At 40.5% G+C, this 18601-nt stretch overlaps 1 pseudogene; it reads right to left on the reverse strand.

The window, feature by feature from the left end:
- Positions 1–390: 390 nt before the first annotated feature.
- Positions 391–7253, reverse strand: LOC131153680 (uncharacterized; annotated as a pseudogene).
- Positions 7254–18601: the final 11348 nt, after the last annotated feature.

Consider the following 18601-nt stretch of genomic DNA (forward strand, 5'->3'; position numbering starts at 1 on the left):
GTGTGGTGTGATCCTTTGACGGGTTAATCAATAAATGAATTTTTCAGGCTCAAAAGGGCTTGCAAGAGATTTCTTCTTTGAATTTCTTTTGGGTAGCAGAAAAATGGCCTGCCATCATTTTGATAGCCCATTGTTGTCTCGCATGATTTGTCTGACCCTTGAAAATCCCAACCCGGTTTAAATTTTGGGAAATGACTTTTTCAAAGAAGATGGTTTTGATTTCAAAGCTCAAAAAGGTTCATCAAGTGATTAAAAACATTAGGTTCTTTAAGGGAGCTGGTGGTCCAAAAATGGCCCTCCGTCATCTAATCGAAACAATGAGCAAAGAGGGAACATATGAAATAACACTGTGATCCTTTCATTAATTTCTTTTGGAGATGTATACAACCATTAGGCATAATATTTCTTTACAGCATCAGAGTTAACAGGGTGCAATAGGTCAGTTCCGTCCATATTTGCTAACAGTAGGGCACCTCCTGAGAACGCCTTCTTTACAACGTAAGGCCCTTCATAGTTTGGTGTCCACTTGCCACGAGGGTCTGTATGAATCGGTAAAATCTTTTTCAGCACTAGGTCCCCCTCCTGAAACTGTCGGGGCCGCACTTTTCGGTTAAACGCTCTCATCATCCTTCTTTGGTATAGTTGTCCATGGGCCATGGCGGCCATCCTTTTCTCCTCAATCAAGTTTAACTGGTCATATCGGGATTGTACCCACTCTGCCTCAGCCAACTCTACTTCTTTTAGAACTCTTAGAGATGGGATCTCAACTTCTACAGGGACCACTGCCTCCATTCCGTACACCAAAGAGAAGGGAGTAGCGCCCGTGGAGGTTCTAGTCGTAGTCCTGTAAGCCATTAGGGCGAAGGGAAGCTTGTCATGCCAATCTCTGTAAGTTTCTGTCATCTTCTCCAAAATGTTCTTAATGTTTTTGTTGGCTGCTTCCACCGCGCCATTCATCTGTGGTCTATAAGGCGTTGAATTGTGATGCTTAACCTTGAACTGATTGCATAGCTTGGTCATTACTGCGTTGTTCAGGTTCTTGGCATTATCCGTGATTATTCTCTCAGGAACTCCGTACCGGCAGATCAACTCTCTTTTGACGAAACGACTCACTACATTCTGTGTGATACTGGAATACGAGGCGGCTTCTACCCATTTAGTGAAATAATCGATTGCCACAAAGATGAAACGGTGTCCGTTACTGGCTTTTGGGCTTATTGGCCCGATCACATCCATGCCCCAGGCTGAAAAGGGCCAAGGTGCGGAGAGAACATGAAGTGGGGCTGGTGGGACTTGGATCCGATCACCGTAAACTTGGCACTTATGGCACTTTCGGGCGTAGTCAATGCAATCTCTCTCCATGGTCATCCAATAATACCCACTCCTAAGTATTTTTCGTGCCAATGAGTGGCCTCCAGCGTGGGTACCGCAGACTCCCTCGTGAACCTCACGCGTGACTTGTTGGGCTTCCTGTGCCTCTACACACCGTAGGAGGGTCATGTCATGATTTCTTTTGTACAAAACTTCACCATCTAAGAAGAAACCCATGGCCAACCTTCTAATAGTCCTCCGATCATTATTGGATGCCCCTTCGGGATACTCATTTTTCTGGATGTAGGTTTTGATATCATAAAACCACGGTTTTCCGTCGGCCTCCTCTATCACCGTGCAGTAGGCAGGTTCGGGTTGTACTCTGATATGAATAGCTTCGATCTTCACCCCTTCTTCTACCTTGAATAAAGCTGCCAGTGTGGCTAGTGCATCAGACATTACATTGTTTTCTCTTGGTGTGTGAGAGAAACTGATACTGTCAAACCCTTCTATTATCTTTTGAATGTACTCTCGATACGGTACTAACTTGGAATCGCGAGTTTCCCATTCTCCGGTTAGCTGGTGAATGACTAAGGCCGAGTCTCCTCTTACTATTAGTCGCTTGACACCCCGATCTAAAGCGGTCTGCAAACCCAATATACATGCCTCGTATTCGGCTATGTTGTTAGTACAAGGGAAGATGAGCTTAGCTACCACCGGATAATGTTTCCCATCTGGTGATATGAGCACTGCGCCTATCCCACGTCCCCAAACATTGACTGCCCCATCGAACAACATCCTCCATTCTTCGAAGTCTTCTTCCTCTTGGGTTAGGGAGTTTATATTCTGGTCTGGGAATTCGAACTCCATAGGTTGGTAATCCTCCACGGCTCTTTCAGCTAGGTATTCGGCAATGACACTACCTTTGATAGCTTTCCTGGTGACATAAGAAATATCATATTCCGTCAACAACATCTGCCATCGTGCTACTCGTCCAGTTACTACGGGCTTTTCAAACACGTACTTGATTGGGTCCATTTTGGAGATCAGCCAGGTGGAGTAATACAAGGTGTATTGCCTCAGCCTACTGACCGTCCATACCAAAGCGCAACATGTTTTTTCCAGATCAGAGTACTTAGACTCATAATCTGTGAACTTCTTACTAAGGTAATAAATGGCCCTTTCTTTCCTCCCGGTCTCATCATGCTGGCCCAATACGCAACCCATGGAGTTTTCTGAAATCGCCAAGTACAAGATTAAAGGCCTTCCGGGTACTGGTGGCACTAGTACTGGGGGATTCAAAAGGTACTCCTTTATTTTTTCAAAGGCCACTTGACACTCTTTGTTCCACTTTTCTGGGTTGTTCTTTCTCAGCAGCTTGAAGATGGGTTCGCAGGTGGTGGTTAATTGAGATATGAACCGAGCAATGTAGTTGAGCCTACCTAAGAAACTTCGCACTTCCTTTTCAGACTTTGGGCTAGGCATCTCTCGAATGGCTTTGACCTTGTCAGGATCTACCTCAATCCCTTTCTCACTTACTATAAACCCCAATAGCTTCCCGGACGTAGCACCGAAAGTACATTTTTCGGGATTTAACTTCAATTGGCACTTCCGGAGCCTCTCGAACAATTTTTCCAAGTTTAACGCATGGTCTTTCTCATTTCGCGACTTAACGATCATGTCGTCGACATAAACCTCAACCTCCTTGTGCATTAAGTCATGAAAAAGGGTTACCATAGCCCTCTGGTAAGTGGCTCCGGCATTTTTTAGTCCAAATGGCATGACTTTATAGCAGAAAGTCCCCCATAATGTGATGAAAGTCGTTTTTTCCTTGTCCTCAGGTGCCATCCTAATCTGGTTGTATCCGGAGAATCCATCCATGAATGAAAATAAAGCATGCCCTGCAGTATTGTCCACCAACACATCAATGTGTGGGAGAGGGAAGTTGTCCTTAGGGCTTGCTTTATTTAGATCCCGGTAGTCGACACAAACTCGTACTTTACCATTCTTCTTGATTATTGGGACAACGTTGGCCATCCATTCAGGGTACTGGGCTACCTCCAAGAATCCTGCCTCAAGCTGTTTCTGTACCTCCTCCTTTATCTTGAGTAACATCTCCGGCCGCATTCTCCTCAGTTTCTGCTTTACTGGCTTTGAATCTGGGTGAAGTGGGATCTTGTGGGTTACTAAATCCGTATCTAAACCTGGCATGTCTTGGTACGACCAGGCAAACACGTCTCGGTATTCCCTTAGTAATTCAATCATTTTGTCTTTTTCTTCACCCTTTAGTAGTGCTCCGATTTTCACCTGCTTGGGCTCTTCCTCAGTTCCAAGATTAATCATGACGGTGGGATCGCTACTGGTCAAGGTTGGTTTTTCATCGGACTTTAACATTCTTTCCATTTCAGGGGACAAGTTTATTTCTTGATCTTCAACTTCGGTTTCATGGATTAGATTTTCAAAGTTAATGTCAATTACTTGGCGAGGGATTCTGGTGTTGTTATTTTCTTTATTCCTGCATGAAATTAACAAACAAATTTCGACAGTTGACTTCCAAAATGCACATAAATGACAAGAAATGCATGATTCATTTTCATTAAAGAGCTTCCCCGATTTTTCAGTGGCCGGGGGAATACAAAAGAAAAGTAGAACTAAACAAATCCTGAAACAAAGATCATTACATGATGATATCTGGTAAATCAAAAGAACTCCAGTTCTGAAGCTGTACTCCTGGTTGGAGATGATGGATCCACTCTGTAGAAGTGTTCGACGGGACTTCAGCATCCAATACTGATATACTTAATTGCCGCAATTCTGCCTCCAGGTTGGATTGACTGCTTTTTACGAAGGTTTGGCTGATGGACGGGACGTACAGTCCTTCCTTGGAGCTTGTTTCACCAGTGATTCTTTCCACCCTCCGCATCTTCTTCTCTTCAGCTTTCTTCCTTCGGTCTGCCACCGTAGGTATGTAGCCAAGGCCATATCTGTCTTTGACTTCCTTAAGCATTAACGGCTTTCGGATCCCCTGTAGGTATTTTCCGAGCCCTTTTTCTGGATGGTACCCCTGTCTGATCATTTCGGACGCCATCATATGCACTGCGGCGGGGATCTGAGGGTGTGGGATTGGAGATCCTTCTACTATAGTTGTGACATTTATGATCTCGAAGGCTCGGAATGAGTCCTCCAATGCCTCCTCCGTGACTTCCACATAAGGAGTGGAAGTGGGCTTTGTTATCATAACATCGGTTTCACCATATACACAAACCAAGTTTCCCATCTACTACAAATTTGACCCGTTGGTGCAGAGAAGACGGAACTGCCCCGGTGTTATGTATCCACGGCCTCCCCAACAAGCAGCTATAAGACGGGGTTATGGCCATGACTTGGAATGTAATGTCGAAGGTGACTGGTCCAATTTGCACAGGAATTTCAATAGATCCCACCGATTCCCTGCGGGTGCCATCGAAAGCCCGCACAGTCAAATTGTTTTGCCTTATGTAGGACGGGTCAACAGGCAGTTTTTGTAGGGTCGTCATGGGCATGACATTCAAAGATGACCCATTATCAATCAACACTCGTGCAATCATGTGATCTCGACATTTAGCGGAAACGTGCAACGCCTGATTGTGCCCTTGTCCTTCCACGGGGATCTCCTCATCAGCGAATGTAATGTAGTTGGTAGCCGTAAGACCACCAATCACATGGTTAAAATTATCGATGCTGATGTCTTGGGGAATATAGGCCTGATTAAGAGCCTTTAATAGGGCTTCCCGATGGGCTTCCGAGCTCAACAACAGTGATAAAACAGAGATATGGGCTGGCATCTTCTTCAGTTGATCAATAATGTTGTATTCACTGTGTTTAATAATCTTCAAGAATTCTTCGGCTTCCTGAGATTGAACTGGCTTCTTCAGGTTCCTATTCTGTTCTTGGCTAGGTTGCACCTTCTCCAAGACCTTCGGCGTATAAACCCTTCCACTTCTGGTTATCCCTCTTGCTTCAGCAGCACTGCTAGTTTCTCCTTCGGTGCGTACTTCACAATTGTATCTCCATGGCACTGCCTGGTCACTGTGGTATGCGAAAGGGCGAGGGGCTGAGATCACTACCCGAACTGGGGCCTCTGGGACTCGTGGGGTTTTTCCCATGATGGGGATAAATGGTCTATTGGTGAATTGGGGATGGTCAGATTCCCCTATGACTGAAACTTCATTTGTTTTCTGAACGCGGCTAACTTCCACTCGTTTGCTGTCAATCAAGCTACTTAGAAAAATCCGGAAAGTCTCACATTGTTGTACTGATCTTTTCATAGTATTTTGGCATGTGCATGGGGCGCCTTTAGGGCAAATAGCCTTTAACCCTGCTAGGCCTGCCGTTGTCAGTTCACTATACACCCAGTCTAGCGTCATTTGCTCCCATCTTCTTTCGAATTTTTCCCCATCTTGTTCCTCGATCATTCCGACATTGTCCTTCCCATGGTCAGGCAAAGGATTCTCTTGAATACCAACCGGCTTCGCATCGAATGACAACCAACCCGCATCCTTCAAATCTTGCACCTTGTGTTTGAAGGCCCAACATTGGTCAATAGGGTGCCCTGGAGAATTGGCATGGTACGCGCATCGGACCTCGGGATTATACCAGTGTGGGGGAGGATTTGTGAGAGGAATCCCGGGGATGGTAGATATCATCCTTTGTTCTAAAAGCTGGGGGAATAAGTCTGCGTATGACATGGGAATCGGTTCCAATCTCCGAAAACTCTTGGGTGTATTCCTCGTGTGTGTTTGCTGGCTCGGGCGAGTTGGTATGTTCGGCTGGGTTGGCACAAGCGCGGGGGCCACAAACTGGGGTCTGGGGCCCATATGCAGTGTTTGGTTTACTACTGGTTCCATGTAGAAATTTCCCCTAGGTTGTTGACTTCGGCTTCTCTGTCTTAGGCTTCTCATAGGTCCCTGTATCATTTGGGTCTCTTCTTCCTTTTTACCTTTGACCCACTTCTTACTTGGGCCATTATCGGTAGTGCCAGTCTTTATCCGTCCAGCTTTGACGTCGGCTTCCACTCTGGCCCCTGCCGACACAATGTCCATGAAGTTATGAGGAGTGGACCCTACTAGATGTGAACGGTAGGGATCTTTTAACGTCCCTACGAACATCGATATTGCCTCACGGTCGTTGACCGGAGGGTCCACTTGAGTGGCCGCGTCTCTCCAACGGTGTGCATACTCCCTGAAAGTTTCTGTTGGCTTTTTTTCCATTTCAGAAAGAAACATCCTGTCTGGAGCCATTTCCAAGATATGACGATATTGCGCTTCAAAGGCATCGGCCAAGTCACCCCACGTGCGGATCTGGGCCTTATTCTGTTGGACATACCATCTAGCCGCTGTCCCGGTAAGACTGCTTTGGAAGCAATGCATCATCAACTTCTCATTATCGGTATAGGCGGCCATCGACTGACAATACATCCGGAGGTGGGTCTGAGGGCATGTGGTCCCGTCAAACTTCTCGAAGTCTGGCATCTTAAACTTTGGAGGAATGACTACATTAGGGACTAGGCAGTAATCTGAGGGTCTGGCGGTACTGGTGGTCCGAGTCCCCTCTATGGCCCTTAGCCGTTCTTCCAATTCGTCACAACGGTATTCCGTCGCAGTCTTGCTTGTCCCTACACCCGCAACCGCTGATGAGGGCATCCCTATTCCTGTCACTGCTGGGATAAAAGGTGGCGTGCCATGCGGCGGTTTCTCTGAGGTGAATGGGGGCGGACCAGAAGATTGCCCCTGAATTGGCGTAAAACCGGGCGGGTGGATAGGGTCATTTTCTTCTTCATGATCCTGATCTTGGACTGTCTTCCCTTTGTTCAGCAATAGGTCCAATATCTTCTTTATTTGATTGCTCAGCTCTTCCTGCCCCTGCTCGATCCCCAGAACACGGCTCTCTAACTGTTCTGCCATGGCCTTAGCTTTTCCGCGGGTGTTGTATGGGTGCGTACTTGCCTCAATCTTGCTGGATCTCAGTCACGTCCAACTTGTTTCCGCCTCCCTGTTCATGAAAACCCGCATCCTTCAGAATAAATGCATGTAATGGATGTTTATGAGTATGTATGAAAAAGGTGCAATCATGCAGTCCTATGTGCTTTAGCCAAGGTTTTGAAAAAAATCCTTATCATTTCTTTCAAATTTTCATACAACTTTTAGTGAGAAAAATAGAAAACTTCCAACTAGTCTACACAGGTGTCAGATCCTGATTTCCTGGTCCGCTCTTAACGAGGCAGCCTGAATCGTCTGGGGTTGGTTCTGACTTTGTGAGAGCTGCACTTTCCACCTTCTGTTTCAGTGCTTTGTACTGGGCTTCCCAATAGTTGGCCTTGTTTACACAAGGCTCCATCTTTTCAAGTACTTTGTTGAAATAGTATCTCTGTTTTTCATACTGCTTCTCTAGGTCTCGTATGTACTGAGATTTTTCCTCAATTTCTGCTCTTGACTCCCTCAATTGTTGGACTTTTTGATCAAGCATCTTTTGAAGTCTCTGCTTCTCTTTTCTCAAAACTGCCGATGCTTTCTTTGATGGCGAGCCCTGAATCTTTGGTCGCTTGCTTGGTTCAAGTTGAGGATCTACTGGACCCTGTTTTGGAAACTGTTCTCTGGAGGTCATTCTTTTAGACGGACACATAGCTTCTCTCGACCGTTTCTCGTCTGTCAGAGTTTTTTCCTTGCACAGGAATCGAGGGTCCACCCTGTCACGTTTCCATAGTTCATAACTCTCCTGGACTCCCGAGTTCTGACTGGTTGCTTCGACTATGTACACATGCCTCCATGATACAAAGAATTCCCGGATCTTTCTTTGGCTATCATCATCCTCATATGTGAACCGAGCGTCCGCCAGTCCATGGGTCATGGGCACAAACTGTGTTGCGCCTACTTGCCTTCGGAACATGAGTGGTGCATAGGATATTCCACCCCAGGGACCTAGCAGTGGGACCCAAGGAAGGTTTCCACATCTATATATCACTTTGGGCTGGTCGATCCACGGTGCCTGCCATACAATCCCCTTGCTGACTAGATTGTGAAGTCTGTCTTTCCATTCAGTCCTGCTGGCATGTTCCTCCCAACGAGCTACTTCGAACTCTGCTAAAGGTATTCTGATTGTTGAGAAAGCAGCGCGAAAGAATCCCTGGATGCATGGCAAATGGCTCATCATCCACACATAAAGCAATGGCACACAGCAGGTCAAACGAGCATGTCTCCTAATTCGGCATCTGTTAAGAGATCGGAACGTTTCAGCAAGAATACCGTAGACTGGGTTCACCCCTTCCTTTACTTGTGCTACGAAGGCAATGGTGGCATGATCGATGATTCCTAGTTCCTTCGGGAAGATAAGTAGGCCGTAGATGGCTAACGCTAGCAGATGCAGTTGGACTTCTTCCTTTCCTTCCTTCTTCATCAACTCTTTCAGGCTTTCCCAAGTGACCTTTGAGTCTCCCAGGTTCTGGACCTTAAGCTCGGTGGCCCTGAACAAATCCTTGACAACAGAGGTTCGAGTGGGTGCGTACGTTCTGTAAGGCGTTGGCAGTTTGACCAGATGCAATAGTGAAGTGTATTCTTCTATGGTGGGAGCAAGGTCTACCCCATCCAAAGTAAAGCAGCAATACGACGGATTCCAAAATTCCACCAATGCTTCAATCATGTGGGAGTTTACGGAAACATGCAATAGAAAACCGATGTGCCCGTACGTCTGAGAAAAAGTCAATCGTCTCTGAGGCGTCCACCCTTTCCAAATGTCTCTCAGCTCCTTTAAGGAATTGGATCGAGCGTTGATGTCAACCCTGTCTGGTATCTCAGGCACCGATTCCTTACTTGTGCTGTCGCCCCTCTTCTTTTGTTGACTTTCGGAGTACAATTGTACCACTAGTTCGGTTTCATGATGGACTACTGTGCTCCCCATGAGTCGGATTTTAAACAGAACCTTGGCCAAGCAGATGGGAATGCCTAGAATGAAATGCAGGATGCAACATGTTTTAAATCTCAAGTTATAATCATATTAAATCATAGGGAGAAGGATGGAGCCTCTGTCTTAATCCCGGGGTAATTATGTACATAAGGTCCTCCGAGGCTCTACCCTAGGCAAGGGATTATGGAAAATCATGTGTGGTTAAGCTCTAACCCTTATTGAAAAAGGTCCCCAGATTGAAACTTCATCCTCCCTCACAGAGGTCCGGAAAAAGCTTGCACTGAGCGGAGTGGTTCGCGGGTTCCCATAGGCCATGCCACATGGGAACTGGCACTATTACACTCCTTTCTAATCCTAACTGGGAAAGCCCGGGTGTAGAGCTGTGAGAGTGTGTGAGTTTAACCATTTCAACCTACACCCCCTACCCCACATCCATCCATTATTCAGAACATTCATGCATATGTAACCAAATTTGTACAAAAATGAAAGGGAGTAATCAAAAAGGCTTATTTAGATTTGAGATCGGGATAATTCTTAATTAATCACTGGCTTAACTCTCAACGATCCCCAGCGGAGTCGCCAAGCTGTCGCGACGTCCCGGACCCGGCCCAGAGAACCAATCTCTGGTTTAAAAATGGGTTCGGCTTGCGAACTGGGAAAAATGAATGTGTATTTTGAAAATGTGAATTTTCGTGAAAAACGATGTGTGGTGGAGTCGCCACTAACCTTTTGAAGTGTGGTTAGAACACTTGATTACTACCCCGTTAGGGGTAGAATCGGTCTACGTCACCAAAGTTAGGCTCGGGAGTATGGTTACGCAAGGGGAAGGTATTAGCACCCCCTACACGCCCGTTCTTACGAATGGTACCAGATTAATAAAGAGTTTTCCCGAAATAAATGTAATAAGCCTTTAAAGATCACTCCCTTTCAAAAGTCAAAAACAAAATGAAAATACTATATAGGTATTCCCTCAGAACCGGGGCAATCTAGTACTCCGAAGAGTCAATGTTCTCGTTGGCAATCATCGGGAAGGAAAATCGAAAATAGGATACAAAATACGCTCCCGAGGATTTTGAAATCTATAGGTTTTTTTTTTTTTTTTAAGTATCAAAAATACTATTTCGGGAGGTTTTTGAGATTGGTTCGGGATTGGAATGAATTTTTCTTGTGCCTAAAAAGATATTTTTGTGATTTTTCCTAAGTGTGAAAATGATTTTTGATATTTTTCCCGAACTTTCAAAATAACACAAATGAAATCAATTGAAACCAAAATGTGAAAATACTTTTGGAATTTTTGAAAATTTCATGATTTTTGTGAATTTTATGGATACAACAATAATATACAAGCGAAATGGAGAAAACTGGGGTGAACCAGTTTGGGAATGGTGAGCCGGTCAAACGTTGACCAGTGTGGGGGGGAAAAACCAGTTTAAGGTCTTGGTCGAGACCAATGATTTTCCGGAATTTTCCAATGTCCTTCCGAATACAACAGAATTTTAGACAACAATCACGAAAGTCATGGTTTTAAAGATATGCCTTTAGAATGTATTTTTGAAAATCTTGAATGTAGGGAAACAAATCTAACCTTTGCCAAACATGTTAGAAACTTTCTTGGATTTTCTTCAAAAATTTTCAAAGGTAAATAAGTTTCAAAGCTTTAAAAATTTTTGAATTTTCTTTGAAAATTTTTTCTGAATTTTTGTGTCTTTTATGAAATTTTTTTGTTTTTTTTGTTTTTTTATGAGTTAAAAGGAAGCTATTTAAAGTAAAGAAAAGTGAAATAAAGTCAAATAAACCAACAGAGGCCGATTAGGGAAAGGGGGACGGAAATGTAACATAGGACGAGAACGTCATTGGTCTTAACTATCGTTCTTTTTCTCATTCGGTCTTCTTCTCCTGTCTGTGATGGAATCCGCAAGGTAGTCTACAGCACCTTCCCGAGGGGTTGTTCTTGAGTTCCGACTCGAGGCACAAGGGAGTATGAGTGCGTAACTTCTTCAATGGAGTGACCCGGTCTGGGGTGGGGTCGGTATAGGAAAACGGGACCCTCGATCGCTGATTTCTTTCGTTTTTCTCTGCTCGGTCTTCTTTTCCTGTTGATGAGTCTACTAGGGCCGCTCCTCCCCCGTCTTCCCGGCGCGTTGTCTTGCGCTCTGCTTTGAGGCACTACGGGGGGTGGTGCGTCTTCAAATGGTGGGTGCCCTCACCCCGCTCGGCCACGGGCTTCAGTCGGCCTCTGCTTTTCCTCCCCCCCCCCCACGCCTCCCTCCCCCCCCGGATCGCACCCTTCCATCATTTGCCCCTCTTCTCCTTCCCCCCCCTCGCGCTCCCCTCTTGTGCTGGCCTGGAGGGCTCTTTATCGGCTTTTCTCCCTCAGCCTTCGGGCCCGCCTTCGGCCAGCCGCCCGTCGGGGGTCCCTGATGGGGGGCACCCCGTCTGCGGGGCCGATGCGCCGGGGCACTTCGCCCTGGGCAGCCGGCTACCCGCCGCCACCTATGCAAGCGATACAGTTGGTTCTTATAGCAAGTTGATGCACTAGAAAAAAGAAACGGAGAGACAAGGGGTCACACTGTGACGTATTGGAGACACAACGGAAAACACGACAGAGGGGCACAATGTAAAAACACAAAAAGCACCTTTATGTAACCCAAGCCCAAATGAAGTTGATATTTTGTTATTATGATTATTTTTGCGAGTATGATATATCGTTTGATTACTATTAGTATTGGTATTGATATTATTATTATTAATTTTTAGCTTATGTTATTGATTTCTATTATTATTAATTATTATTCATTATTATTATATATTATTGTGATTATTATTATTACGATTATTATTATTTTATTTATATGATTTATTATTATTATTATTATTATCAATTTTCATTTAGGCTTATTAGTATTATTATTATTATTATTATTATTTTCACTATTATTATCATTATTAATTATTTTCCTATATTGATATAAATAATTTATTATTTATTACTATTATTTTTATTATTATTATTTTTATTGTTATCATTATAATTTTTACCACAATTATTATTATTATTATTATTTATTATTTTTATTATCATTATTATTAATATTATTTATTATTATTATTCTTTTACTATTATTACTATTATTGTTATTACCATTATTATTATTATTATTATTATTATTATTGCCATTAATATTTATTTTTGTTACTATTATTATTATTATTTTTATTAGCATTATTATTATTATTATTATTATTATTATTATTATTATTATTATTATTATTATTATTATTATTTAATATAGGGTTAGGGTTTCGGATTAAAGCCTATAAAAGGCTGGCGCTGCACAAAAGAAACAGCCGGAGAGGCCGGGGGCGCACAGCAGCAGCGGCAACTCCAGCCGCTGCTCTTCATCTTCTTCCTCTAACCATCTTTCTCTCACGGCCACAGTGTTGCACACACACACAGCCGCGAGCCACCAACTTCCCAGCCTCCATCCTCTCTTCTCTATCTCCATCTCACCGGCAACCCGAGCCCCCTCCAGCCACGACTCCAGCCACACCCGCTGCTAACACCCACCACCCGAGGCTCCCTCTATAACTGAACAGAGCCCCGAGCTCCTCTGCTGTACAGAGCACCGCAGCACCGCCACGCCGTCGCTCCCCGCCCACCAGCACAACCACGCTCTGGCAGAGCCTCACGGCTCTCTGCAACACTCCGCGGCCAGAACCACACCACACCAACCACGGCTTCATCACAATTGCAATCCAACATCACAAGACATCTCACTGCCAGCCACCAACGCCTACTCCGTGGCCATCGCCGTCCATTAACTCCGGCGGTACCCCCAGGACCTCGGAATCATCCCACGGTGAGTCTCCTTTACTGTCATATACATGCACACACACACCTCATTTTTTTAAATTTAAATTTTTCTTTATTTTATCCTTGTTATATATATTAAAATTGTTATTGAAGGGTTTTTTTTTTTCAATATTCATGTGGTTGTATAATCTTGTCTTTACAGGGATTAAAATTCATTGTGTATGTTTAACAATTGATATTGTGATATGTTCATTTTTTTTTTTTATGTTGATCATATTGTTATTATTATTTGTATATTGTTATTAGTAATATTATTATTATTATTTATATATTATTATTAGTAAATTGCTTGGATATTATTATTGCCATTATATTAATTGTATTAACGTTATTATATTGATTTTACTTGTATTAGTATTACTTTGTTTGTATTGTTATTAGTAATGTTATTATATTGTTGACTTATTATTATTAGTATCATTATTACATTGTTGGTATGTTCTTATTATTATTATTATATTATTGGAGTACTATTATTATTGTTGTCATTTATTAGTTATTATCTAATGTGCATATATATTATTGTTATTGCCTTATATGTTTATTTGTATATTTATATTATTTTGAATGCACATTTTTTTGTATAGTTTGTATATTTGTATTATTATTATGATTGCCTTATATAATCATTTGCATATTCATGCACATTCTATTGTATATTAGCTTACATATTTTCATATTATTATTGTGTTTCAATTTTAGGTTTTCCTATGTTTCCATATTGTATAGTTTACATTTTAATTGTAGGATTGATTTGTTTCTTTAATTATTTCCATATTGTATGTATTTATATATATTGTTATATTGTTATATTATTGTCGTATTGTTATATTGTTATTATTGTAGCGAATATTCCTATAGTGTATATTGTTATATTGTTATATGGTGTATATGAGTATAATGTTATATTAAGTATGTTGTTATATTTAGTATTCTTAGATTACACGTTCATGTTAAGAATATTGGCATATTTTAGTATTATGTTAAGTTTAGTATTTTATTCTATATTATTATTATTATTATTATTATTATTATTATTATTATTATTATTATTATTATTATATTTTGTATTATTTAATAGTGTATTTTTTTTTTAGTAATGTAATATATATGGTATTGTTTTAGTATCTTTAGTATCTTCATATATATAGTATATGGTATTTTATTGCTTATTATATGTATTATGGTAATTTAATTTCTTAGTTTATTATCTTATTAATATATATTAAAACCTCCCATACTAGCATTTTCCTATAAAAATTTTATTTACAATTTTAAAATTTGGGAACGTATTTACGGACACCTGTGATCCTTCCCTTAGCATTATCACCAAAAGTAACAAACCCTTCATCCTTAAGTATGATGGATGTGAATTTTGATTTATTTCCGGTTATGTGGCGTGAGCATCCGCTATCCATATACCATCTATCTTTTGAGGATGTGGATCTTAAGCAAATCTGCAAGACACAATTAAACAACTAGCTTTGGTACCCAGATTGTCTTGGGTCCAGGGGGGTAAGGCTAGATTGACCTTTGACTTTCCATACTTTCTTTATTTTTACATCTCTATTTTTGAAAGGACAGTCGAATTGTATGTGACCCAACCTTCTACATTTAAAGCATGTAGTATATCTATAATGATTCTTAGTTGGAACAAATGACTTTGATTATTTTGTAAAATACCCCATGTAAAGATGTCTTTTCTTCATATTTTCTTTACCATTAAAACCGAACCCTTCTTTTTCTAGAGAATTTCTTTGAGATCCTAAGAGCTTTTCAAAATTGTTTTGTCCTTCAGTAAATTTACAGATAATTTCAAATTTGTCTTTCAAGTCCTTTTCTAACTTCTCAATTTTCAAATCTTTATCCTTTATGAATGATGCATGGAATTCATTTTGGTGTTCAACAAGATTTGAAAGTTCTTTGACTTTGCTTCTTACCTCATAAATTTTTTTTTTTGTTTCTTCTCAAGCATTTTAATAGTGTATAGGTATTCTTGTTTCAGTTCATCATATGACATCATATCATTTTCATTTTCAGATTCACTAGAATAGTATGACGATGATGAAAGAGATGATTGTACCTTATGATCATCATATGCCATTAGACAGAGATTGGCAACCTCATCGTCACTGGATTCATATTCTAAACTGCTAGTGTTGTGTGTATCCCAGCCGACTTTCAGCACCTTCTTCTTTTTCTTTGAAGCTTTTGTAAGTTTGGGCACTCAGGCTTAATGTGTCCAACTTCTCGGCAATTGTCGCATGTTGGTGGATCCTCCTTATTTTTCTTCATGCTTTACTCTCCTCTTTCTGATTTAGAGTTCCAGAATTTTCTGTTGAACTTTTTGTTCTTGTTCAAGAACTTCTCAAACTTCTTTGTGAGCTAGGTCATGTCATCATCCATTTCGAAATCGCTTCCTTCACTTGAATAGCTTGATGATGCCTTAAGTGCAATGACTTTCTTAGTTTTGCTTTGCTAATTTTTCCTCTTGTTTATCGCCAGCTCATAGGTGATGAGTGATCCAATAAGTTCGTCCACCGACATCTCCTTGAGATTTCTCCCTTTTGCTATTGCAGTAGCTTTATCTTCCCACACTGGAGGTAATCCCCTAAGTATTCTCCTGATAAACTCATAAGAAGGGTAAGTTTTTCCAAGAGCATTTAAAAAGTTAATGATGTGTGTGAATCTAGTGTACATAGATTGTATGGATTCATCAACCATCATTTTAAATGCTTCATATTCACTAGTGAGCATGTCTATCCTGCTATCCTTTACTTCCTTAGTGCCTTCATATGTAACTTCTAATTTTTCCCAAATTTCTATAGTTGAGTTACATGCCATTATCCTATTAAATTCATTGACATCTAGTGCACAGAAAAGTATATTCATGGCAGTGGCATTACTTTGAACTGACTTCCAATCCTTGTAAGTATATTCATCTTCAGTTTTAGGTACATTAATCTTATCAATTACGTTCATGGGAATGCGATTTCCCTTAGTCACAATTCTCCAGACCTTCCAATCTACGTTCAGTAGATATATGCTCATCCTACGTTTTCGATAGTTGTAATTTACACCACAGAAAATTGGTGGTCTAGTGGATGAGTGTCCCTCACCGAATGGAGTTACACCAATGTGTGCCATGTGATCGTTTTACAAATTAACTATCAAGTCTATATAAGCTGTAAAAATCCTAAAAAGAGATATAAAAGATTAGTGGATTGATTTAAAAAAAAAACTAATTAATTAAAAGAATTTATAAAAAAAGAAAGGAAAAAAATTAATTAAAATAAAATTTTATTTTATTAATAAATATAATATTATTAATATTAATTAAATATTATTATTATTATTATTATTATTATTATTATTATTCTTCTTCTTCTTCTTTACTTTTTCTTTTCTTTATTTTTATTCTCTGCAAAACTCTGAACTCTCTCTCTCTCTCTCTCTCTCTCTCTCTCTCTCTCTCTCTTTCTCTCTCTCTCTCACGTTCTCTCTCCCTCTCTCCTCGATTTCGTGACGGATTTTCGCCCAATCGAAAATCTGAAGATACCACTGAACTCCATTCGCCCATACCGTCATTTCTACCAGAGCGGATCGGTGGTAGGAGCGGCGTAAGTGTATTTCCTAGGGTAAGTCATTTTTTCCTTTTTCTTTAATTTATTGCAAAATATAAGCCCAATCGACAAACAGACACCACCACGAGAATCTAAGGATGATTCTCTAACAGTCTAGCGGGACGGAATTCTCATGGGGGTGTCGGTCCAAAACCCTAAATTTAGGGTATGGAGGTTATTAAGGGGCTTATTTTTAATTAATTAGCATTAATTTAGAAATGCTAAAATATTAAGCATCTGGGACTAAAGTAGGATTTCTAGAATTTAGGGCCCGGGTGAGCGCTGCGAGTGTAATTTTGGGACCCGCAAGCAAAATTTAAAAAATTAAGTGGGAATGTTAAATAATAGTTTAAATATTAATTTGAGGTATATGGAGCCTAGGGAAGGCTAAATGAGTATTATTTTGGAGAAATAAATTAATTAATCTAGAAAAAATGTAAATTGCAGGAGTTAAATTTTGGGCGCCAAGCGTGTGAAATTTTGGGTCCTAACGAATTTCTCAGTAGCCACGTAAGGGAATAAACTAAAGCAGTTATTTTTCATGCAAATTATTATTAATTATGAGTAATTTTATTTTCAAAAAAGCATATGCTATATGGTTTATTATGAATGAAAGGTGCGATTGGAAAAATACTACTATGATGATTAAAATATATATGTATGTATAAGATACCAGAAAATCATGATTTTAGAATATGAAGTATGACTTTTAACAGTATATGTGTGGCATGAATATTATTTTATGTGAAATGTATTAAGATGTGAAAGATTTTACGAACAAAGCATGATTTCAGGTATTATGAAAGGATGAGTTATGTTGTGATGAATTTGACGAATATATGATAAATGATTTATTTTTAGTATATATATTTATATATACTTGAAATGATTTTAGTGCGAGGCCATGTATTTATATTATCGGCATGAGGCCGTATTTATGTTATCGGCACGAGGCCGTATTTATGATATCGACATGAGGCCGTATTTATGCATGATTTCGGCACAAGGCCGTAATTACTATATTTTCAGCACGAGGCCGTAATGATATTATATATATGATCATGTATTATATGTTATCACAACCAGGATGTTAGTTTAATTCAGTTTAGGGGCTCGGTGTCATAACTATATGTAGATCAGATATCTACGCTCAAATTAGTGCTAACCATTCCACGAGGGGATGGGAGATGGATAGTCGATGTGGCTTTCAGTAGAGTGTAGACGTCCACCTGATTGTCCGGACCAGGGTGTGGCGGGCTCATCATACTTACAGACATATTTGACTTGGCAGTGGTCGGCCAACCATTATGGGTCCCGCTTTCAGGCTGCACAACCCGTCATGGGGGGTAATACATAACACCAGCTAGCTATTCATCCTGGGTATATGTTTTCAGTATTACTGGTATAACAAATGTTTTATGTATGATATGAGTTACTAGAAAATATGAAAGCATGTGATTATTCAGTATGATATGATGAAAGTTTACGAAATCTGAAATGTACTGTATAAGTATAATTGCATTAAATATTCATATTGTCACACAACTGTATTTAATTTATTTTCCCTTACTGAGAAGTGGCTCACCCCCAAACTTAATTAATTTTTCATGAACCCCTGAGAGACTGGCGGGTCAAGGCCACCGTTGAGCTAGTGAGATTACCCTGTGAGAAGGGTAAGATTTTGTAATAGGGTCAGAGTTATTTTGTGTTTGACCCTAGAGATATTTTGATGTATATGAGGATGTATAGAAGTACAGTTTTATAATGTTATAGAAAGATCTGGTATTATGTTTTATGATTGGATAATTTGAGATTTTATGTTTACTGCTGCTAGATTTTCCGCTGTCATGCTTGA

This window comes from Malania oleifera, chromosome 4 (genome assembly GCF_029873635.1).
Source record: "Malania oleifera isolate guangnan ecotype guangnan chromosome 4, ASM2987363v1, whole genome shotgun sequence".
Classification (NCBI taxonomy): domain Eukaryota; kingdom Viridiplantae; phylum Streptophyta; class Magnoliopsida; order Santalales; family Ximeniaceae; genus Malania; species Malania oleifera.